Source organism: Aulostomus chinensis, chromosome 5 (genome assembly GCF_037954235.1).
Source record: "Aulostomus chinensis isolate RoL2024-O1b breed Wild chromosome 5, RoL_Achi_v1.0, whole genome shotgun sequence".
Taxonomy (NCBI): Eukaryota; Metazoa; Chordata; class Actinopteri; order Syngnathiformes; family Aulostomidae; genus Aulostomus; species Aulostomus chinensis.
In genome coordinates, this window is record NC_141324.1 from 26,063,003 (window position 1) to 26,089,829 (window position 26,827).

Here is a 26,827-nt window from a genome sequence, read left to right on the forward strand (position 1 = left end):
TATCTTTGGCACATTGTTCCAGCGTAATTATAATTGGAGCGAAGCTTCACCTTTAAAGTGTCAGGCTGAGTAAGCGTGCGGCGGCATGTGACAGTGTAGCTTTTCACCGAGTGAGACATCCTTGTAAAGTTGAGAGGGTTGTTACCACTCGTGAAAGTCTGTGTGTACAAGAGGTAGGTGACAGGATGCGCCAAAGCTACTGCAGCTCTGAACAGGAAGTGGTCACATTGGGAGGAAGTGGTCACATTGGGAGGGAGAGAGAGAGAGAGAGAGAGAGAGAGAAGAGAGAGAGATGAGGGAGTCGGGAAACACTCAATTCAATCACTGCAGTGGGACTGTGTATGATGATGATGATGATGATGATGATGATGATGATGATGATGGGGAAAGTAATGCCCACGTGAGAGTCGAAGCATTACCTTCATCCATTAAGTCTCTTATTTCTCTCTACGGAGAAAACTAGTTGACATGACTTCCTGTAAATACTTCTCCTGACATTTTTAACAATCGCAAGCGACACCTCCTGATGGCGATCGATGATCTCTCAATGGTGAAGCCAGATACAAAAATATCTGAATAAATAAATAAGAACACAGCATTGTGGTTTTATGCCTCAGGGACGTGTTCATCCTCCAGTCCCAGTGGACATTTGTGCCAAGTTTGATAGCCTTTCCTCAGGCTTTCCAGAGATGACATGTGTAGAGTGAACAATGGATGTTATTGGTACAGAGACAAAAAAAAAAAGAGTCCTATGTAACCTTCTTCCAGAGCCACACACACACACACAAAATGTGTTAAATGGTGTCAAGTGTGAACGAGACTGATGCAGCTCTACATGCGGTCGTAAGATGATTCATGGAAAGTTATAATTAAAGCCACTTAACTCATTATTCTTGTAGTAAAGATGCCCTTGCGATGCGCTCACGTGGGAAACCCTCAGCTCTGCCGAGTGTTTCAGTAAATTCCAGCTCATTGTTTTGGTGTCACGGTGAAGCAGGGCTGCAGAGCTAAACCATCCTAGCAGACTCTGAGCCTCTAATTGCTCCTGATCAACTGATCGGCACCATGCAAGGCAACCTGCCATCCAGTGTTTGTCAGGACTTAGTAAGAAGCCCATATTCACCACACACCGTGGAGGGGCAGAGAAAGAAGCCATTCAATCTTAAGGCAGATCAGTTATAGCGCCACCTGGTGCTAACAGGAAGCGACATGTCGCACACTTTGATATACTCCTTACTTTTAAGTGTAGTTGTGAATAAAACCTTTTGCACATCATGCCCTGCGAGTACTTGAAAAAATTGTATATTTCTGAGCAGGTCATAACTTGTGGCCACAAATTAAACAAATTCAGGGGAAATGTTTTATCTGTTGAGTTCAGAATAGTTAAATTTGGGAGGAAAGTTATGATTCCTGACCTCAACTGATACATATATTTTTCTCCCTTTGGCCACTCAGGGCTTTGTACTCTGCAATACTAACAATCGGATGGTTTAAATTATTGACATATCACAGACCTCCATCAGATTAGATAGACAGACAGACAGACAGACAGACAGACAGACAGATAGATAGACAGATAGATAGATAGATAGATAGATAGATGGATGGATAGATAGATAGATAGAACTGTATTGATACATTTGCATGTTACCACAGCTCAAAGACTATTATTTTTATACTATCAGGTCATCTGTTCTGTTTAAATGTTGAGATGTTTTTTTTATTCAGGGATCAGTTTTGTGAAATCTTGCCAGATTTTTCAATTGCAACTCAAATAAGGTGTGTGTGCGTGTGTTTGTTTGTGTGTGTGTGCGTGTGTGTGTGTTCTCCAACCAAGTTTGAAAAAAACCCATATCTTATTGTGTTGTCTCAGGGGCATAATAACAGTCAGACAGAGGTCCATTTATACGTGAAATCAACAACAGAGTGTTTGAACACCCGTCGTGTCTCCAGTCTAGACACGTAGGATGGATAATTGAAGAAAACTGAACATGGCTTTGTTAGTGATCGTGGCAAAGGGGGGAGGGGGGGGAATCTCTGATAGGAATTAATCCAGAAATACGGGTTCAATTAAACCATACAATAGGATGAATAAGTTTTTGTTTTGTTTGTAAAAGAACTCCATCTCCACCTTTGTTTTTCATTCTTTTGGATTGATTCATACCCAAGACGATACTGCATTTCTGGATACAAAAAAGCTCACTGAGTGGGTGGCACACTTCTATTCTTTGCCAGGTATGCAAGCAAGCGGGTGGCACCTCAGCTGCACCAAAACCAGGGCATGTAAGCAGCTGGAGCCTGGCATCTTTTGCCTTAAAAGATACGGGCAACGTGCCAGCCTCTCTGGGAGCTGTGCTACATTCCACAACATGATGGATGGCACGAGTCTTTTCTTTTTTCCTTTTAAACCGTAACAACAAATCTGTTCATCAACAGCTTTGCTTAATATTTGAGAGCAGATAAAAGCTTTCTTTCAGGATCAAAACTGAACTCTAATGAGGTGATAACTGAGAACTTTTCCTAATTGACACGTTCAGATTATTTCCATCTCCCTTTACTCCATTAAACAGATGAGATGATGCTATTGAGTGTTTAATTGTGGCGGTATGTACCCTAGGTGGCTCATATATTCCACAGGCTTATTCATATTCATGACAAGATGACCTTGAATAAAAAATTATATTCATAATGATAGAATCAAGTGCTTGAGGTGTCACAAAACATGCTTGAAAGGAAGCAAAAGGCCACTGGCTTCAAAGGTTAAAAAGAACATACTTGCATAGATTGGAGGAGTCTTTTCTTAGTTTTACCTCTGCTGTTCTTTTTGTCTTCCATCCATCCATTTTCTTCCACCTTTTCCTTTCAAGGGTTGCAGGGGGGGCTGGCTACGGGCAAGAGGCGGGGTTCACCCTGGACGGGTCACCAGTCCATCCCAGGGGCCAACACATAGAGACAGACAACCATTCACACTCACAGCCACACCTACGGTCAATTTAGAGTTTCAATCGGCATCGTCCCCTGTCCTCTGTCTTTGGACTGTGGGAGGAAGCTGAAGTACCAGAGAGAACCCACACAGGAACAGGGAGAACATGCAGACTCCACAAGGAAAGATCCCGTGTCCGAGCCGGGACTTGAACCCGGAACCTTCTTGCTGTGAGGCCACAGCGCTGACCACTGCACCACCGTGCAGACGTTCTTTTTGTCTTGATTCTAAAAACTTTTGGTTTGACAAATCCAAGTGAGCCTCATGCCATTAATTATTAGGGACATCACGCCAAAAGACTCCACATGCTTATTCTTTTTGCTGTGATTTGACAGGGTTTAGACCTGCAAAGACGTTCTGATGGATTGATGAGAAACAGTCAGATTTATATTTCAGGTTGCAAACGTGTCATAGCTGATGATAGCGTGTTAATTGGGACTCAGGTTTTTACCAGGATGGTATGTGGTCCTGTTAAACCATGGCATCATTTGCTGGAACATATTGTAAAGTTGGTCAAGTCATATCTCTTTGTCGGGAGGGGGGGGGGGGGGGGGGTGGAATGAAAAGAAAAGTCATTAAAACTGAATGCAGCCAAGATTCTCTTTCTTGGCTTGAAGTTTTTCTGTACTTGTAAGACCACTAGCCCTCTTCCCAGAAGGGAGACAAAGATGGAATATATCCCAGAATCAATTATCCATAAATTGGATTGTGTTACAGGGAAGGGTAGGGCTGAATATGTCTGGTAGTGGCACATGTTAACACAGCTTAGCACAGACAAATGTTGCCACTGTCATTAATTAAAATTCCAAGCAGCCATTTATTATTCGTTGTTCATTACTACAAGCATCTCTGGATTTAACAGGCAGCGCCGTGTGGGTGTTGACTCGCAAACATGAAACTATTAATTGATCCTATTTTTCTTGCTTTCTGTCTTATTAATCACCTGACTATCAATTAAGCATGCACAGCCCGCTTTGCTCATATATCATGCTATTTGTGTCTGTCATGTTCTGAGCGGTTCATTATTTCCTACATGGACCATTGGCAGCTGACAAGGCAGTCATTGACCTCTACCTAATCTGCTTTTGATCGAGGGTAATATATTTGGATGTCAAGGCGGCTCGCTAATGTTTAGGCACACTACGAGAATGCGCTATGTTTGGCTGGTGTATACAGTGTCAAAAGTCCACCATTTTGATTTGTATGTATAAATGCGTGACTAAGCGCTCACTCACCCGAGCCTGATCTACTTTTCACTGAGGTTAACATATTGGCATGATGAAAACCACAGGGATCTGGCTGCTCATAAACTGAGCTCGGTTGCAAATGCAGTTGAAGCATCAGGAGGGAAAAGATAATATCTTCAACAATTCCATCCATCAGTAGGAAAAACTTCAGTGTGCTCCTGTTAGCTGCAGATTTTTGACACTTGAGTAGAGGAAATGAGACTATTCTTGTCTCTGCTATGGTTATCCTGAATGTATTTAACCCACCAAGATGGCACGATATTGTTCTACTTAAATAAAGGTGAAACTGAGTGTGAAAATGACCTCAATTAGTTCATAAATTACCCAGCATGGCCTCTGGTAGCCTGAGGGATGAGAACCAGACAAGCTCAGTTGTTCCATCCATCCATCTATTTTCTATACCACTTATCCGTTAAGGGTCGCGGGGGGGCTGGAGCCTATCCCAGCTGACATTGGGTGAGAGGCGGGGTTCACCCTGGATGGGTTGCCAGTCCGTCGCAGGGCCATCGGGAGCAATGAGGGGTTCAGTATCTTGCTAAGCTCAGTTCTTATATGGACATTATTAGATCGACTGTAGCAGTAATATTCAAAATTGTAAAGAGACATTTTCAGATTACCGTTTGTAATGTAAAGGTCCATTAAAAAGGTCCGGTGATTAAAGGTATGTATCATATAGAGAAACTAAAATCACCATTTTTCTAGGTTAATAGATTTTGTTGATGAGGGCTAAGATAAAACATCAGTGCACTAACATACTGTTTCAGAGATTTTTGACATGTGGCCCTTCCCATACACTCAACAGTATGAATATGTAAAAGCTGCAACATGAATGGCTACCCTCAGGAATATGTTGGAAACGCAACTTTTGTTTTGCCAACATGACATTTTTATTAAAAAAAAAACCAACATTGAGCACAAAAGATACTTCCAGCTGAAACGCACTGCTTTGAAAGCTCTGCGTGTCCGTGTACCAATCAATAGATTACATTTCACGACTATTACACGAGCTGCTGAGAGCCTGAGCCATAGATTCTCACTTGCACCGACCTCAGTCAGATAAAGGATCAATGAGTCAGGCAGACCAGACCAACATATTAAAGTAAACACTCCCTTTGCCTCGGCGCTCTCTGCTGCTACAGGGGATGGAGATAGAACGTCTGCCCATTTTGCTAACGAGGTGCGCGACCTCCCACCTACCTAGATGTATAGCTCACACATCTCTAAACAATCTGGTGATTGGAATGTTGGTTACTAGATAATGTACTTATTATGGACGTCTTGCGAGCCCTCATGGAGAGCATAATGTGGGTTGCCAGGTTCTCTATACTCCCTCTGGCTTATTCTCTTCCGCTGTGACACTATTTTTTCTCGAACATTTAGCCAGAGTGCTTTATTTGAAAAAGACTGTACACCATTTGAACCGAAACCCACTTTCACGCATACATTCACAGATTATTTAGAAAGTGAAAAACTATTAATGAATTAAGACTTTAAACTGACAGAGTAATGTTTTACTTCTTTAATGATTTCGTAACATTTATAATCACAGATGCTGCCTTTCTTAATCGAGTATTTATCAGCAAATTTCTGAAGGTCACATGACTGCCTGAGTCGTGACCGTTCCGCATTTCATGTTTTTGTTTATCAAATGTGATTTCATATTCCAGTTGTTGGTAATTTTCCAGATCTAAAACCACTCGAAATTCTGTCACCGCTGTGGTCTGGTTGACGCCGCTCACGCAGAGGTGAAGGAGGTGTCTTGTTACTAAGGTGCCAAAGAGAATAAAAGCCCTGGAACGAGAGCTGCTTATTGCTTCTTCTTTCTCACTCATATCACTTTTGTCCATTCCAGTACATTCCTGTAAAGCAAAGACATACTTTTACCATCCTTGGTATGTATGAGTCAGAATACACTGGCTTAACTTGCAGGATTAAAAGCTATCATTAACACGCCTGCAGCTAATGTATGTTTTTCCATCACAAACTCAGGTGATTAAAAAGTAGGAACGAAGGTTTTTGTTTTTTTTTCATTTTTTGGAATGTCTCAGCCACAAGTTTTCTGGAGCACTGCTTGAGCTGACTTTTATGTTGACAATAACTGTCATCACATATTTTTTTCTGCCAATCTTATCTCCCTCTCCAAAAAAACATGATATTTTGGGAGATAGAGCCACTGTATTTTGCAAGCTTACTCTCAGTTCTCTCCCATACTGCCCCTGATATCTATGGTATCTTTATATATTCCACCCACACACACAGATTCATGTGCACAAAGTCACACACTCTCTATTTCAACAGGAATACACATATTTGTAAACACCGCCCTCACACGGAGGTACCCTCATCAAATGCTTCCCGTTGTTTTCTCATTCTGGTTCTCCGTGCTCCTTGAAGTAACCTTTCTCATTCGGAGAATCTGCAATGCAGGCTCTTCATTTAGGTGTTTGTTGGGTGGGCAGGGTGGAGACTGCATTATTTATGATGAGGCGAACCAGCAGCAAGTGATAGGCACCAAACAGACACGAGCACAGCCCCCCCTCCCCGTAGCAGAGCAAAGCAATCAAACACAGCCTCTGTGCATTTAGTGATACCTCATGACACCTCTTTTCATTTTGAACATAAAACATTGCATCCTCCCGTGCTGAGAGCCGCGGCAAGGACGGAGATGTGTAGCTTCAGAATTGGTTGTCCTAAGGGACCATGCTGGAATATCTCCTCTTAAACGTTGGTGTGAAAGTGTTGCAGCCGCTTTGTCAGAAACGACAACAGTGCCGATCATGATGAACATTCCCCAAGATGAACAAGGACACCCCTATCTGCAGCTCTCATCAGGAGGAAGCATTGTCTCCGGGAGACAAAAACGTCACATCAGGGCGGAATTTGGCAGCCGTCTCTTGCATAGAGACAGATTTAATGAGTTCATATTACAATGCAAATAGCACCTGTGCATTACCATCCACAACCGATTTCTTTTGGTTTGTAGGGATTTACAGTAATCCTGGAATCTGAGAAGAGGCTGACAGAGACTTACCTGCAATGTCCATGTTATGGCAAATGAATAAAGCATGAAGATGAAGTGTTTGGGTGCAGACCAGGCTTTGAGGAGAAGACAGGGATGGGCTGAGAGATGTGGGAAGGGGAGGGGAGAGGGGGTAGTTGTGGGATGGAGGATAGTGCGGAGGCCACAGGTTCCACCAGGCCAGGTCAGTGGAGAAATCCTTAGTTTTTTCTTCAATATGCGGGGCAGGTGCTGGAGCATGGCGAAAGCTCTTAAATATTAAACGCCCACCACCAGGAGTTTTTCTCCGTTTCTATTCAATAATACAGGAACAGCTGTCAAAGCTGTGATATTTCTGAAAGAAACTGATGGTTGGATAATATCAAAATGATGGAAAACACGATTTCTACAATGCAAAAAACAAACAAAGTCATTCAATGATTAAACCAGAAAGTACAGTACACTCCAATAGAGGATGGTCTATAATTTGCACCACTGAGTCACCAGGTTTCCCAGTTGTGATAAATGCCTCCCAAATAGCTTGCAGGTTGTTTTTATCGTTTGATGGCAAAAATACTAAGAACATTTGAATTTTTCCTCTTTGATACATGGCTACAGTGTATAGCAGTGGCCTCATCCGTGTATATTTTACTTAATTAGATAACCACAGGCTTTGCATGTGACAAATAGTTTGATCTTTTCATTCCCAGAATTGACTTCAATCCCCAAAATGGATTTGGGGATTTCTCTGGAGGCCCAATGTTGGCCTCATTTTCTGATCAAAAGAGTTCTCTGTTCCTGCCTTGGACAGATCCGCGATTAAATGGCTATCTTTGATGACTCACTTAGCAAAATTACAGCCCCGTCTCCAAAGTCTCCCCACATTTTTTTTACTTCTGGTCTTTTGATTTTTAGATGTCAAAGTAAATCAAAGCAGTTAGTGTACAGTTATGAGATCATCTCACATTCATCTCAGATTAATCACATATTTCAATTAGATAATCACATCCAGGAAAACTGTACACGTCAGATTATACAATATGATGCATTCAGAAACATATTCACAGATGTACTGGAAGATACTTTAAATACGTGTAATTATGATCAGTTAGACACATTAAAAATATGTTTAAGGGAATATAAGTTTAAATATTTGTGCGTGGGGGGGGGGGCAGGAAAACAGCCTAGCATGAAAAAATAATAAACCAAAAAACACAGAGAAATCTTATTCTGCATGCACCTGAAGTGTGTATGATACTCCATTTAAGACATATTTGAACTTGTTTTATCAATGAAAATCTGTGGCTTGAAGATTCAAGTAGTGTGCAGTAATTAAGAGCATATTTTAGACTTTTCAACGTCGTTCACAAGGCGCATGGATGCCTTAAACATGTTCTCTGTGTCTCTTGCATTTGATTCTTATTTTTTGGATTATACATGATAGATTGCAGGGCAACAACATATACAGCAAAAAGATGAAAACACCAGCAGAATAAATCTCTGCAGCCGGATATTGATTTCCTGATTCTGAAAAATTTATACATGTCAACCTTTATTTTTTTTTTTTCTGCAGTGCTTCATTTTTATGGTAATTATTGTTTGCTTTTGCATACACACTCACTGTTGTGTATCTATTACTCTGTTGAATGACAAAACCAGACCTGATGTAATGAATATGTCAGCAAAATCACAAAGTATCTTTGGGTTACAGGACACTGAGCACACATCAATACACTAATTGTAGACAGGATTCACACCCACTGTGGTTTGAAGCGCCATTTCCCATCAGAACATCATACCTCCATGCAAAAAATAAAGTCACCAATAACCAGTCGGGCACAAACGTCTCTCCGTTTCCGCTTTACCTCTGTCACCAGAGATGTGTGTTTACAAGTCCAGTTTCAGGGGGCAATTGAGAATACGGCACACCACTAAAGTCTCGTGTTGGGGGGTGAGAGTGGTAATGAGGCCCAACAGAGAATTCTCGCGGAGCATTTCAAATGTCACCATCATGCCATTGTGTTTGGTGACAGATGTGAATGACGAGAGACAGGGGAGTCACGGTGAGTGGGAATTTCATCCAGTCCCTCTGCTCCAGGGCCAAACCTCCCTGCACTCCTTTGTCAAGGCAATCCAGAGCCCAGCTGACAGATAACTGATACCTGGGCTTTAAAAGAAATGAGAACGAAAGCAAGTCAAGGGCATCGTAATCCCATCGGAGAGGTTTTCCAACTCTCACAAACAGTGGTGACAAGACTTCTGAAATTTCCCCATAGGATTTACAAAGAATGTTAACCCTTTGATGCACAAGCCATACAAAACAATTTTAATTCAGACTAAAAATCCATCCATCCATTTTCTTCTGCTTATCCTGTTAAGGGTTGCGGGGGGGCTGGAGCCTATCCCAGCAGCCTTTGGGTGAGAGGCGGGGTTCACCCTGGACAGGTCACCAGTCCATCACAGGACCAACACATAGAGACAGACAACCATTCACACTCACAGTCACACCTACGATCAATTTAGAGAATCAATCAGCCTCGTCCCCTCTTGATGTCTTTGGACTGTGGGAGGGAGCCGGAGAACCCAGAGAGAACCCACGCAGGCACAGGGAGAACATGCAGACTCCACACAGAAAGATCCCATGCCCGAGCTGGGGCTCAAAACCGGAACCTTCTTGCTGTGAGGCCTCATTGCTAACCACTGCACCACCGGGCTGCTCAAGATAAAAAATGATCAAATGTTATATCTTGTCTTTGAAATCAGTTCATTTAACATGTAGTATTTCAAGTTTATTCCTGCTTTTCCATTAAAATATTCATTCTTTTTCCTTTCTTAATATATAAATGTGAAGTTTGTATTACGTAAAAATAGGTTTAACAAAAAAAAAAAAGATTTTGTCAGAATAGTTTTGGCAGGTTTTTTATGTTATGCAGCTCTGTGGATCACTGACAATACTGATAATGAACTCTAGTGTTACTGCAGTGAGCAGTGGTGAGTATAAAAATAAATAAATCCGATGGAGTGAAACTACACGTTGCTACAGCGCCCACAGGTCAGTAGGTCAGATTGTAACTACCTGCATCTGAAATCCCTGTAATCTGTCAGAGCAGCTGAACCGCTGTCAATCTTCCAGCAGAGAATAAGAACACACTCCTTGTGTTAGCTTTCTTTAATAAAATGCCAACACTTTTCCTCTGAAAGTCTCACCTGAAGGAAAATGTGATGCACCGTTTGTTCATAAGTGATGCCAATAGTGCCCAATGGAGCGTTTTTGTTGGCCGGGTGGGTGTTTGTCAAGGGGATCTCCTCAGCAGACCGTTGCTGATCACCACAGTGGTGCTTCCCTCTTTTTAGAAACATGCATCCCGCCCTCACGATGTTCCGTCTTTCACACACTGATGGCAGAGGCTGCCATGCATGACCCAAGGATTCATTATCTTGCTTGAGGAAGCTTCAACTAGGAAGGGATCAAACCAGCATTGCTTCTGAGCCGTGCTTTCCCAATGCTCCTTAGTGCAAGGGTATTCACATGCTTCCATAATGAAAGCAAAGGCCTATGGATAATCAAATTAATATTGGTATTCTGTGGGGTTTTTTTTTAAACCGCACTTGCTTTGGCTATTTTGACCTATGCCTGCCTGTAAAAGTACAAAACCTATAATAATATAGAGAGAAAGGAGAAATAAAGATAAATACTTGTGATTATCATAATAAAGAATACCCTCATAAATTGTATGGTGATAAATTTAGGCAACAGCAATAAGAACGCTGCCTCCTTTGACCCCTGTTGTGCCTCAAAAGGTTAAAAAGGAGTCATGTAGTATTCGTGCTTCCTTGGAGAGGCTAGCATGTAGCAGAAGTGCCAGGTGTCTTTTTCTTTCACATCAAAAGCTAAGCTATCAGCAGCAGCAATCATCAGCGTCATCGTGATAATACAATGTTTCAATTCCCCGGCCAGTGATACAATATTTGCCTATATCACAAAAATCTGCCACAGCTTTGATGATTCAGGCACCTGTGACTGATATGAAGCAATCTTACATGCTCATTAAACGCAGTGAGTTGTATTTAAATCAACAGAAGTAAGTTATGGTTTAACATCTTAGAAGGGGGCAGCACATTGGTGCAGTGGTTAGACCTGAGGCCTCACAGCAAGAAGGTTCCGGGCTTGAGCCCCAGCGGCAGGGTACTGGTACTGGTACTGGTACTGGCTTCCTCCCACAGTCCTAAGACATCAAGAGGGGATATGGTGGATTGGATACTCTAAATTGACCGCAGGTGTGGCTGTGAGTGTGACTGGTTGTCTGTCTATATATGTTGGCCCGTAGGGTGAACACCGCCTCTTGCCCAAAGGCTGCAGGCTCCAGCCCCGCTGCAAGCCTTAACAGGATAAGCGGGAGAAAATGGATGGATGGATGGATGGATCACAGAAGGAGGTTTGTTTCAGCAGAAGTGATGAAAGATGTGACATGAGCTTTGAAATTAACAATACGGCGATGTACTCTGATGTTTTGATGTCGTATCAATACCATTGGCCATTATCAGCACATAACTCCTCTGCTGTTGTTTTGAATGAATGAGCCAGGGGTTGTTGACAGCCCACAGCCAATCAGGAAGGACCGCTTTGATGCTGCGTCCTGAAGGTCTGCACAGCCGAACCTACACATGACAAATAGAAGAGAAGTGAAGTTGATGCCAGCATCTCCACACTCCAGTTGTCACTCGTGCTCCTTTCAGTAGATCCTTTCATCTATCTGTCTGTCTGGCGTGGTGTGGAGAGCACGTATCGACCAGCGTGGGGGACTCACCACTGTTGTGATGTTTTGGCAGCCACTGCTATTCCCTCAATAAGCTGCACAATGATGACAACAGTGACTCCCCGAAGACCCGGAGCTGCTTTTCTCCTCCAACATGAATAAAAGACACACGTTGGCCAGTATGTCAGGACTGCACATAATCAAAACACAAAGTATAACATACAGAGAGAGACAAGGGGGCATCAGCAGCAGGTTCACATGTTGCCCATGGAGGGGCAGTTATCAATTTGTAATCGTGAGAATGGATTTGGGGTGTTGTGGCTCTTGCAGCCGTCTCATTACCTGGATGCTATATATACAGTGTATATGAATATATATGTACACACAAAGATATATTTCAGTTGCCCACATTCAGTGTGTAAATTATAATATCACTATTATTTCAGTACATAACCAAGGGCATTTTCTAGCACTTAAGGGACAAATTTCGATCGAAGAAAACATCTCGTATGAGAACAAAACCTCGCTTTTCTGGCTTTTCTGAACAAGTTAGAATTTTTTTCTGATTTGTGCTCAGGCAAGAACAGAGAACGCTTCCACCAAAGACAATCAAATACAAATCTGTTGTGGGCATGATTTATCAATTATTTGCGGAGCACATCCTAAGTGTTGATCTTAAGTGAACTGGCTATCAATGCAGGGGTGGGGTTTGCTAATTTCTAATGGAATTTGAATCCATTGTTTTTTCAGTGTCTCCACTCAAAAATAATTTTCCGCCATAGGAGCTGGACATTAACACTGTCAAAGAGGTAAAGGGATCAGTGTTGTTTTTTAAATAATTAGAATGTCTTGATGTCTTTGGACTGTGGGAGGAAGCTGGTGTACCGCAGAGAACCCACACAGGCACAGGGAGAACATGCAGACTCCACACAGAAAGATCCTGTGCTGGAGCTGGGACTGGAACCTGGAACCTTCTTGCTGTGAGGCAACAGTGCTGACCACTGCACCACCGTGTTCAGTTTCAGAAGTCTAATTTGATTTGAAGTAAATTGCATAATTATACACAGCAGCTAAAACAAACTCTGGTTTGATAGAAAGCTCATAATTCTGTGTTGGAGGTCTGCAGTATTTCAGCATTTTGTTTTACAAAAGTAGTGAGAGTAAACGATCAGAATGGCAACCTGTCACACCGACGGGGAACGAATGAAATACGCAGCTGCACATTTATGAAAAAAAAAGGAAGAAAGAAAGATGTAATCGCTGAAAAATCAACTGCTAGGTGAGGGGTCAATAGTGCCATGAGAAGCATCTGCTCTCCATAATTGGATCCTGTATCATAAACTGTAGTTCCACTGAGGGATGGAGACATGTTCATGGGATGGATTTGCCTGCAGGTTATATAAACCGGTCATTAGCTTCTTGGAAAGAGCACCCAGCACATACAGGGTGCTTTCATACGTCTTATCAAATCTGGACAATCGTGGTGTGTTCATTCTAATGTCATGATGTTCTCTATAACTTTACTTGACAATGTTGTTGCTATGATGACAGAATGAATCTGCCCCTGCTGAGCACACCTAGCAGACCTCGAGCCTGGGAGACTGTGAGGTAATGCTGCTGTGGTGGTTGTATTTTATACTGTACACCTGTCTGTTTTGCTTCCCACCACCCACTGTTTGGCAGCTGGGATAACTGGTGGGTGGCATTTGCCGCCCAGTTGCGGGTGATGCGGAAGAGACGTGTGGATCAAGAATCAGCTCGTGGGTGTGAGAGTCAGAGCTGCACATCCAGCCATCATTGTGTGATAGCTTCAATGTTTCTGCAGCCTTGCCAGCATGTGGCAACATCTCTCTGCTGATCAGGCAGATGCAGTGCACTCCGCTTCAAGGAAAGACCGGCAGGTATGTGCAGGGTGTCGACTCACACGGCAGCAAGTGTTGGTTGGGATGCGCACCACTTTCTGCATGTCAGAGGAAGCAGATGTGATGTGTAAAGCCAAGTTACACGCTCAGGGAGACATCGCTGACCTCTTTCCTTCGTCTGTGCTCCTGTTGGGGTCAAGTGCATGGAATTAAGAGAGCTTGATAATCAACGACGATGGGTGATGAGAGAGGAGACGAGGTGGAAATAATCAGGCTACCGCCAATCCATTCTGAAGAGTGAAAAGGTTTGACAGAAACAACAAAGTGCTCTCAATTTTTTTTGTGCCCGTTTAAAAAAAAAGAAGAGTAAATCTAAAAAAAACAGCCTCTTTTGTTGAATAAGCTCTAATGCAGTGAGTTTTTAATTGTTTTGACTGATTTGCTGTTTCCACTGTCGCCTTGACAAATGTTGAAACATTCTGCCTTCTTCTCTGGACTGCATGCGATGCGTCCATTTTCTTGCTTATCAAGAAAAATTAAACTTTTATCTGTTTTTCCACCAAGAGACTTCTTCTATTTATGACTACCACAGCCATGTGAAACATCACCCACATTACCATCTTCTGGAAGCAATATATCGTTTTATTTATTGCCCCCAGTCCTATTGATGGAATCGCAACTATTTTGCATTTCGACATGTATTTGCGAGACATTCACAGTTTGCTTTAAATTCACTTTGACATTGAACGGAAACACAATTAGCGAGGGAACGAATGAGGGACAGTAAAATGAGATGTGAAAACTTTTGCGGTATGTAGCTGAAGTACCTGGGTGATAGCGGCCCAGAGCAGGCAGAGTTGACGTGGCAGGTAAATAGACCTGTGCTGGGTCTCGTTCTGGTGTATTTTAAGTGAAAAGTTCTTGCTGGTAATAGACTCAGAAAAAACATATTCCCCATAGACTATTTATTATTTTTATTCTTCCCGTAATTTCAAAGGTATCCATTCAGATTAAATAAACAAGTCCCCACTCATCAAAGTGATCGAACACTTTTTTCTCACCTGTTCAGGTTTCCTTCCCTCAGCTTAACTGGTAAATATGGTTCAGCATGGTAATGGGTACAACAGTGCATGGCCTTGAAAATATGCCTGCTTGATGCACACCCTCGAGACACAGTTGAACAGTTCAGCACTGAAACACGCCGCAGCAGCAAGGATGAATGTGCACTTTGGCTGGGTGGGTGGAAACCACAACCGGATGGTGTGAGAGCCTCCTGCCTCCTAGCACCTGATCTGTTGTAGCTGATATATTTGAGCTTTATTATGTTTCACTGGGTCACAAGATGAAATGAGATCTCCCCCCAAAAAAACTGCATCAATAGCTGAGCTAAATAATTGTACTCCCGCCACCATTTGGAGACAGTTAAATGTCAGGTCTCGAATCTTAATTCAACATGAATGAAGCAGAATTTTATGATGTACGATTTTTTATTATTTAAAATTGCATGACACAGACTCTGGAGATCCTGCGTGATCAAACCTTCTTAATCTGTTCTACACTCTCTCAAAACCCATCTGCTATAAATAACCTCTGGGGAAAAATCTGGGCTTCCGGTGAGTCAAGCGGACATCCAGGCTGATATTTGACAGTTAAGTTATGGTCCAATTAGCAGCTTGAGCCATAAAAAAAAAGTTTTAGCTGAGAGATGATGACTGTGACTGCATTGTAGAAATGACAATAAATGAAGACCCTAAAACCTGGAAATATCCTATTCTCTTGTGTCACAGCCAGTGGGATTTTTGAATAGATTCTTGGTTAAACGTCTGAAAAAAACCCTTGTTTAAGATATTTTTCAGTATTTTTTTTCTGTACTTGGCATAAAATACATCAGTGAATTTGATTTATGTGTCTTAAAAACCACACCAAAACCAGGATGGGTGCCCAGACAAGCCTTTTACCTACAGATTCTGCTTTTAATGATAAGGGTGAGGAATGGGTCACATTTATCTGTCAAGCCAGACCCAAGTCCAAGAGGGCAATAACTGGACTCAAACTGAACCCAGTCAGAGCCCGACGCAGAGCTTGAGAAGATGCTGTGAGTTTGTTACATAGCCTCTCTGCAATAAGCAAAGAAAACCCCAATTAAATCACAAACATGACTAATGAGTGCTATGGATTCAGCAGTGGGTGCAGAAACAACAAAAAAATTACCAAATACGTTTTATTTTGCATTCCCAGCAGAATAGAATGTCACCAAAGGGTAAACAATATAATGCTCACAGTGGGTGCAGCCACAAACACAAATACAAAGCTGCACTGATGTTAATCCAGGTGTTATTCTACCAAATTTTTGTCAACCTGTCACAAATAGAAACAATAAAAAACTAATTGAAGAGCGTCATATTTTACGATGGAATAATGGGAGGACAGTTCAAACCACACCTCATTTAAGAAATTGCAGTATATTTTGTAATTTTTGTCAGCCTCCTTTGCAGAATCCTTTAGACTGGGCCAATATGCCTTTAAAAAAACATGAAGTTTATCCGTCTGTGTTGAGAATGTATCAAAACTACACTGATTCTCGTCAAATTCTAATCCATTCCAAACAATTTTAGAGAAAGAAAGCGTTTGATGCAGACATGAGTCAGAAGAATAATTAACACACAAAAAAGAAGAAGAACGAGGTAAAGAATTTCCCAAAAATGATTTTATTTCTTTAACTTTGTAGCATGTCTTAGATATGTTGACATTTCTTCATTTTCAACAGAAATGAAGGGAAGTGGATGTCTTTATTGGGTCAGAGCAGAACTCACTTAGATACACTTGGATTTAAAGCCTTTACAGTAAAGAGCAAGTCAACTCAATGTAATGTACTGCACTGTGAACCTGTCACAATGAACAGGAGCTCGCTGGAGCGAAAGGAGAGAGGACCAGAGGTGATGTGGAGGGGAGGACTCGGGCTAAGTGTTATGTGGAGACAGACGGTGACCTCGTGGGAAAGGTACACACCATCTCAGTTCATGAATTGGGTCCAGATGGGAACTGGCAAGTGGGAAAAGCAGAAGAGAATTGTATCGACAAGCTACGCCTGGGCAGGCCCTGAGCAAGGCCATTAGCCATGTTTCCGAATCACAGGGGAAAGCTCCGTCAGTCTGAGATTTCACTTCACTTGAGTGTTGATGCAAGCTCCCTCCGGCCGCGCAGCCCAGCAGCCCGACACACAATCAAGGTGCTGATGAGAGAAGTGATGCGAATCCACAGTCATAAAAGTGCTACATGAAATTACTACATGTTAGCCAAGTGACTTGTTCGGTTCTTCCTTAACTGTAATTCACACCACCTGTACACTAATGAATATGTTCGACTCTGGGGGGGCCCTGGCAATGATGCCCATTGAGGCCCATGATCACTTCCACACTGTCCAGGTGGCTTTTCCCTCTCTTGGTCTGTTTGTTTCTGAATGGCCACTGACTATAGTTTATACGTGTGTTTGAGGTACCTCGCTGTCGTCCACCTGAAATCAGAGGGCCCCTCTGGATGAAACACCACTTCATGTCAAATGGGTTTCAGATGGTATCTCATTCTTTTGATTACACTTAACAACAGGCATCCAAAACAGGCCCTTAGATCTTCTTTACTCCACGGATGCTGCTATGATCAAATGTTGGTACTTTATCAACATACTCTGGGCTGCTGCTCAGTTGTTTATTTTCCTTTTTTAATAGTTGCTGCTTTCTTACTGCCTGTCATGCCGCTGGCATGAAGGGGGTCAACAATCCTTCACTTCCTCTTGTGTCACCTGCACTGGCCGAGCGCCGCCTGCTGCTGGATCCAAACCCACAACCATCGGTATGGGAGGCAGATGCACTAGCAGGGAGGCTAAAACCCATGTGCATCAGCGTCAGTGTCACAGCCCAAACTACTGGCCACCTTTTAAACCAGCTTCTGAATGGTTCTTGCAGCTGTGCTCCAAGCTCATCATCATGGACAGTTCATGGCAGGTGTTCTCCCTCCCTCTTTGGCTGTTTGCTCTCAGGAAGTCATCTAAGTCTTACAATGTTGTTTGAACTTCTGAGGCATTCTCATTTACTTACTTGTATCTGTCGCCCTGCCTAGTGGCTCTTTTCCCTCTCCTGCCCTGCATCTGTTCTCATCAGCTCAACTCTTGTCTCTCTGCCCTTGTGATTTCCCTTCCGTGCCTTGTTGTGTCATACATAAGCAATAAAGCAACAGACAGTTTCACGCTATATAATCCTACATTGTGTCAGCAACATATACATGAGGCAGGTCCCCAGAGAAAAAAGTACAACTGACATATTTGAGAGTTTAACAAGATGTTACAGGCCATAGCGGTGTTGTAAAGTGAGCATCCACTTGCAGTACCCACTTTTTGACAGTGGTGACAAACTGTGATGTGGAGCTTCCCTAGCAGTGGTGAGAGAGGTGTCTTTTTTGATCAGCGCCACTCGGAGCAGGATATTTGGAGTGAACACTGTCAAAAACCCTCTGCAGTCATCATCTTAGCCGAAGACAAGTAATGCCACAGCAGATCTGTCAAAAACAAGCCCCCGATAGCGCATGTCATCATGTGAGAACATTTGGTGTGAGTCGGAATGCATAAGAAAGTTTGCAGAGCAGGTTGGGGAGAACATTTAATATATAACCAAGCCGAAGAAGTAGCTGTGAATTGAATTTCCAACCTTAGGCCATCAAAAACACAAGACGGATCATGATTCTCCTGGTATATTTTCTTCTTCACACCTTTTCTCAGTTGATGAAAAAAACAGAAGCAGAAGAGGAAGAAGAACCATGATGGTGATGATGATGATGATGATGATCTGGCTGAATTGGACTAGAGCAAACAAACTATTGAGACACTCCAAGAGACATTTGAAATTATCTTTAAAAGATGCAGCAATTTACTGGATTTATGTGATTAATAAACAAGAATGGAAGGATTGCACATTAGCACATTTGTCTGTGGTGCACACTCACAGGGAGTTCTTCTTTGCCAGCATCTCGTATGTGTACGTCTCTCACCTTCTACAGTATGTGTCTGTTTGTGAATGTCTTCCTCCTCTTAGGTGTCTATCACCTCCCAGAGTATGTGTTGGCTGTGTGTTTGCATGTGTTTGCTGTCTGACTCTCTCTGCCAGGAGAGTCGAGGGAGTTGTCAGAAGGTGGTTGGCCTGGTTTCCTTCGCAAGAAAGATGAGCATTTCCTGCACAACCCCTTGAACAAAGAGGCAACCCGCTCGACTGTAGGAGAAGAAAAAAAAAAATCAGAAAAAAAAACCCTTCCAAGCGGTGAAACTCACAACCAAAGTCAAACAATACAGAGTTCACAGGGTCTGAAAGTACCGAGACTAATCAATACATTTGTCCTTTTCCTGTTATGCATCCGCAAAATGAATCATAATGTGATTTATCAATCGTCATCAGACATTGTGAACTCTTGAAAACTCTTCCACACATTCGCTGCAGCTTCTCAGAGGCAGTTTGCTTTGCGTCGCTCCTGTCTAAACTGCCTCTACTAGCTGATGGATTTTGCAGATATAGTGTTCAGCCTCCTTGGGTTTTGCTAAATGAATTAGGGAGGCCTGAGTAGCTACAGTTTTAGCTTCATGCACTAGATGCACATTATCCTGAGCTGTTGAAAGCCTAAATACCTGCTGGGCCTCGCTATGACCATACGGCTGCTATCAAGAGCCCGCAGAGAGGCTGGAGAGGAAGAGAAACTGCATAGAGAGAGCACAGAGGATAGAGTGGCTGATGACAGCAAAATCAATTAATTGAATGAGTGGACAATTCTCGCACAGATTGAGTTTCACTGCTGTGATAAAACAAAGTGCACATTATCTTTTAAAATGAGTAAAAACAAGTTGAGCACCTAGAGGCCCAGCAACGACTGCAACTGTGTTCACTATTTTATATCTTTTACAGCTCCCCGTGCCTCGCTGCAGCTCAGACAGACGCAGAGGCACCAGAAGACGCCTTTCCCTTTCCCCTCAAAGAAGATTCACGTCCTCCATCAATATTTAACTTTGTTTATGTTTAGCTGTTTATTGACCATGCTTTGGGAACTTTTACATTTTCTTAACTTATCTTTGTTTTTATAATTCAAAGCGTTAAACTGTCAGATTTATGAGTTGTCTTGTGCTGGCTTCTTAAATCACTGCATGTTTTCCAAGAAAATAAGAGCACGAAATGTCATTTCGTATGCTACACTTGCATTTAAATAAATTACACAGGCTATAAATTATATATTATTAGATCTGTGTTGCTAAAGCGTATAGTCTGGGTCTCTGCTTCTCTAGCTCAGTGGGTGTTTCATACCATCAGCATTCCTCTACCTTTAAATCTTGGCATTAATGGCATAATATCACTGCACGGGCCGGTAGACATTATCAGCAGCATCATTAAACTCTACCTTGCAATGTTATCCACTAATAACATACAGTTTGATGCCCACTTAGCTGAACACTTGTCAGTAATCTACAACAACATAGTGGCTCTAACAAGAACGTTGCTGGAGAACTGCCAGTTTCATCGAGATTGCACAAAATAACCAGATCACAGTTGCACTACATCAGCCTCTGCAAGTGTCAATGGGATTATCTGTCCTCCGTAGCCGGAGCTGTACAGACGGAGGCATGGAGCAAAGAAGCTGGGGAAATAGGTCAAGCACACTGATAAGGGCAGGTGTTCTTTTGAAGACATCTCTGCTCTCTCTGGGGGACCAAGTACAGCAAAACACGACTACTTCACTAAAAACACACACACACACACACACACACACACACACACACACACACACACACACACACACACACACACACACACACACAAACCCAGAAAGCTTTTGTTAAAATCAGTGCTGCCGGTCATCTTCCAAAAAAAAAAAATGGTTCAAATGAAAAGGCAAATGCATCTTTGAGTCTTATGATAAATGACATTTTACAGGATGTTTCAGAAACACAACAATTCACGCAGCAGCGCCGCCACAGCTTTCTCTCCCTCTCCAACTGTCTGAGATAAGAAGCATCCAAATGTTTTGGGTGTTTTTTTTTATTTTGTCTTGCTTCCTAGGTACTTTACCTCGGAAGGTTAGTTGTGGTATAAATACACTGGTACTAGATAAGATCTTGATAGTGGGACTACAGAGTTTGGATAACATCTAGAGGAGGGGGGGGGGGGGCAAAAGTATCCTACTTGAACAGAGACTGTTGTGGAGAACAGCAGGGAGGCTGAGGAAGATTCATCCACTTTGAAACCCAAACACCCAAAATACAGAAACCGTGTAATTTTACTTTATTACAACATGTTTGTCAGTTTATCCCTTTTTTCAGTTTAGTAAACGAAAATTGGGTTTCATGTATTAAGTGGGTGCATACACAGATTTGATCTGAAATGTTCTGCAGCACCTTTTGTACTTCTGGTTTGTTAAGTAAAATCAAAATTGCACTTAACCACTTGTTTTGGTTTACATACTTTTGATGCAAAAACAATTCACATATGAAAAAAAAGTTCCCCAATTATTTTTAGTATTCAGTCGTCTTACATAATCATGCTTTTATTCAGTCAGGATACGTCACCATTTGGAATGTTTGTGGAAGCAGGTGACTCAAATACAGACACAGCAGGCAGGAAATCAACTGTCCAATATATTTATGTAAATTAAACTACAAAACTAAACACTAATTATCTACAACAAGGAAGAATACAATCTTAAAAACAAAAAATGACCTGAGTAACAGGTGGAACACAGCAGGAAGAATTAAGGCAAGGAATCCCACAAAAACAGGAGCAGAGAACGGAGCTAAAACGCAAACTCGACTAGAAACCAGACGAGAAACAGGCGGGAGAGCAGGGAGGATCTGATTGGATAATCAGGAACAGGTGGACCAGCAGCGATTCATTTACAAGACACAGGCGATTGTGCAAAAGGAAGTAAAATAAGAAGACAAGCAAGGGAAGAACCTTTTAAAATAAAAAAAGGAACCTACAAAGACTAAAATTAAAACAGTCAACATTTTTTCCAGTGCATTCCAAGTCTTCATCACCCAGCCGTACGCTTGATACACCACAAGCACTTTGATTTGAGCCATAAACTCAACTAACGAACCAAAGCAGTTGCAGTTGTACTCTACTGAGTGAGCCTGCAGTCCCTTCCAGTTCCAGACTTCGCCGCTGAATGTTTGCATGATGCTCAGTGTAACCTCCAGATTAGGGAGGACGTAAACAAGCCAGTAAAGCTTGTTTTTGCAGTTTGAATCCTATTCATTCTCAGTCCTGATGATATGAAAACCCTTGTTTCTAAGCAGGGCTTTGACTCTCCCCACAACAATCATATGAAGGATTTTTCTTCCTTAATACGCAGCGTTCTGTTTTAGCGAGACAAGTTTTAAGGTGTAGCTAGAGGGATGATGTCATTGTGATGAAAGGCAAAGTGGTCTTGTCTTTCATGTTCTTAATCCCTCCATTAAGTAACAGATGAAAGAGCAACTAAAGAGAAAAGAGAGCTGGTCACGCTGGATAGAAAAGATAAAACTAATGCTTAAAACAGGATTTCAAGGACAGGTGGCATTGCATCTCCTCACTAACAATGAATCTGCTGACCTCTCCGTCTTCTTGCCGAGTAACTTTGACCTCGGTGACCAATTTTGCATTTGGCATCCTTTTGACTTTCCTCCAATGCCAACATGAAATGGAATCCAGATACTTTGAAGTTAGGTGTAAAAACATGAACCCTCTTGCTAGTGAATAAGTGATGATAGTACCTCAAGTTTTATTCTTCATAGGTTTTTTTGGAGGGGAGGAAGAAGTACACATGAACGGCTGCTTTTTACCTCATATATGTATTGGAATAAAATATAAGTGTGATACATTTTCTAAAGCATAGCTAAATGTATTCAGTGAACGCTAAAATGGATATACACACCCCACCTGTCACTATGTTCACTGGTGCAAGTATTTAAGTGCATAAAGCACTACAGCTACTTTCAGGACATTTGAGGTTCAGCAGTGAACGTTCCGGGTCTGCGCTTGTTCTGACGGAGTCACTCCTGGAAGCTCTTGCGGTGCCATGAGCGTGAGAAATCTTAGTTTTGAGTCATTTCGTTTAATTGCAGTTAATTTTGTTCTCTTGTTTATGCTTTCTAGGTGTTGATTTCATCCGCTTTCTGCCTCCACCTCTGCAGCACACAGAAATATGAAATTAAAACCCCCCAAAATCAAAATCTTGACATGTGGCTTCTCTGTAAAATTACTTTGTCCTGCTGTTTATTATTTTTAAAGGAATAAGCAGAAATGACATGGACAGTCCTTAAAGTTCAAAGCATTGGTTTGATCTTTAAAGATACATATATTTATTTTTAAAAAAATTAAAAAAATTATTAAAAAAAAAAGTTAAATAAACTCATCACTATTAGTGTTGTGTTTTCCTAATTTAAGGATTGGCATCAAAGCCAGTCATGGAGTATTACATCAACGTTGCACAGCCAAATGAGTCCAATCAAACCAGTAATTAGTTCTGTCACACTCAGGTAGAAAAACAGCAAGCAAGGAGGGACAAGAAGACACTGAGAATGATGGAACTGAGTTATTTAGCTAGAAAACAAATACATAAGCAAATAAATCAATAGAATACAGAGGTTAAATGGCTAAACAGCTTTCACAAAAACACAGTATGATACATCCATATTGGTTATGTGTGGTGTATCGTCCACCTTTTAAACGTGCATTTAGTATAAATATCAGTCACAGAGGATCAAATCAAACACATTTTGCTCCATTATATTAAACAATTAAGACTCATTTTATGGCCTGTTGTTTATCCTTTTTTATTGATAATTTTACTTAAGTGAAGGAGGAAGGGAGGAATTCTTTTTTGAGGTATTTATCTCTTCAAATATACGGTCTGTGTTAGAAATTCAAAACAGGAGCAGGGGAGCAGATAAATTAGTCCCAATGAGGGACACCTGCTACAAACACACACACACACACACACACCCTGGCTGTCTTGACGTGTCATTAACAGAAAATTGCAACGACAAAAACCACGTAAATATCGTGTCACTGATGGAACACATTGCAATATTTCTCTCTAAAATTCAGTCCGACTTCATACCCAGTAATTGATTCATTTACAGCATTAAGAATCTTTTCATTTTAATTTCTGGATCTGTAAAAGAAACACCAACAAACACACTTCCTGTAGCTCATTATAATGATTTCAAACAAGCCAACATGATAGTGTACAGTGGTTTAGCTTGCCAAGATCTAATTGTGTATTTCCCCTGTGTCACTGGCTGCTTTTGCTCCACAACACCCCCTCGCCCCCTCATTAAGTGAAACATTTCTTGAGATGCTCTAATGGCTCCTAAATTGTTTATGGGGCAATTTAATTTGTGTGCAAGAGATCCTAATAAACACTTTTGGCGCACTGACAAGTAATTATACGTTTGGCTAAATAGATAATTGGATGGGTTAGAAGATAGATTAGTGCATCTGTGGAATATCGGAAATTATTGTAGCATTTGCAGAAATGTGAGCAACTGCACTTAATTTGTTCCATAAGAGAATATTTGAAATGACGCTTGATTTGCGAGTCAATCAAACGAGACAACGCAAGAGGATCTTTTCAGGTAGTAAAATACTGTGTGTTCATAATACTGCAGTAAAGAGCAAATATTGAGGCATGCAGAGGTGTTTACTATATTAGCCAAGCTGCAGCACCGTTATATGTCTTCATTTAATAACTTGAACTCGCTCTGGAAATCTCAAATATTGTTTTGGTCCACTGAGGAACACTAACCTCTGACATAAAAGAAAGTCTTCCATTATTGAGGTCAAGCACGAGATCAGCAGCAATATATCACAGTATGACTTACACCTGTTAGAAATTGAATTACTGCCTAATTCTTCCATTAGTATTCTGAATTATGGTATTAATTTTTAATTCTATTGACCAGACTAATTGTGCCCTGAAGAAAGATGCATGAAATATGTTGAATTTCAAGAATTGCAGGTGACATGTAGACATTTGAATTTTACCTGACGACCGGCACGATGCAGATTTGCGACTTCAACAACAGCGTTTTAGCGTATCGGCTGTGACATCAGACCTTCCGCGGTGCTGCGTCGTCATCAGTGAGGCATCAAACAGCATGTGAATGTGTCAAACTGAAGTCTTTACGCAGCAAAGCCTGCATGATTTATGCATTTGTCATTTCTAATTTAATGAAACAAGGCGTCGACACTTTTTTTTTTTCATTTGGTTCCTTGCACCAGTCAAGTCGGTTGAGACAAAGAGGTGAGGATGGAGCAAACACCCTTGAAGAGAAGAGCAAAGTCAACCAGGCAATTTGTCCAGGCTCTTTCCTCAAGTATTTTGTCATGAGGGTGCAATGCTTGTAGACATCACCTTGTGATTCATTTGTAAATCCCTTGAAGAAGATCTCGGTGTGCATACTTATACATTGTTGAAGGGAGGGAGACTTGTAGTCTACGTGCGGCTCCTGGTTTAAGAGAAAACTTCTTTGCTGCTTTTGTCACAGTCAAGCCCACCCACCCTTTAATTCAAGTGCTTTGATTCCATTTACTTTGCTGAATAATTTGCTGAATCCACAAAGCTCCTGTTTTCACTGCAACATTTGAAGACATTGTTGAATCTTCACTGTCCTGATTGAAATCCATTTTGTTCCAAATAGTCACGCTTGTACAAAATATGGTTTCATGCTTATTTTTACACTTTCTACTCAGAACAACAACAGCACTTTGCTCATCTTTTAGGTGGAACAGGTGAGTAGGAGGACATGTGGACCAAAAGAAAGGGATGATGTAATATTTCTGATGTTTTTTTGCACTGAACCTTCATTAGTTGTTTGAGACAATAATAAAAGAGTCAGTTTAAAGAGTGCTTGTCAGTCTGCAAATGCAGTCACATTCCTCACATGTACAAAAAAAAAAAAAAAAGGACAAAAATAGACTGAAAAATGAATTGAAAAATGTTCTACCCGAGGCGGCACGGTGGTGCAGTGGTCAGCACTGTCGCCTCACAGTAAGAATGTTCCGGGTTCGAGTCCTGGCTCGGGCACGGGGTCTTTCTGTGTGGAGTCTCCATGTTCTCCCTGTTCCTGCGTGGGTTCTCTCTGGTACTCCGGCTTCCTCCCACAGTCCAAAGACATGTAATTGGGGACGAGGCTGATTGGCTAACTTAAATTGACCGTAGGTATGAATGTGAGTGTGAATGGTTGTTTGTCTACATGTGTTGGGCCTGCGATGGACTGGCGACCGCCACTGGGATAGGCTCCAGCCCCCCCGTGGTCCTTAACAGGAATAAGTGGAAGACAATGGATGGATGTATGGATGTTCTTCCCCGCTGACATTGGGCGAGAGGCGGGGTTCACCCTGGACGGGTCTCCAGTCCGTTGCATGGCCATTGTGTTGCATTGTCCTTTTTTTATGCAAGTGGTTGAGTAAAATTCCACCTCTTATTGAATTGTGGCAGTTAAATATTATTTTGCAAGTTAGCAGAAATCTGTGTTTGCAAGAAGATATTCTACCCACTTTCAAATTTGCGCTTTAATTAATGAGATCTTAAGGTGGTAAAGATGGTGACATGTGACATCTTCGATTACTTTTGGTTTTAAGCGGACAGACACATCGTCGTTCACATCCGAGTCTTTCATGCATGTGCGAGTGTGTCAAGTTGACCGCTGGTGTTCAGATTTCATTAATGCGTCACTTCAGCTAACAAAGTCGAAGGACCCTGCGTACAGTATTCAGCCTTTCTCCCAATAAGTGCAAACAACAAGTGTAAAACTCGCCCGGCACAGGAAGCTATGACAACAAGATGATACAAGCCGTCACAAAAAGTACCCCCACATCCTGACCTGATGATGTATTAAAGTCCTTGTCAGGGAAGCTTCAGGACACCTCAGGCAGTAGTGTGACTGATCGGATCACAATGAGTCGGGG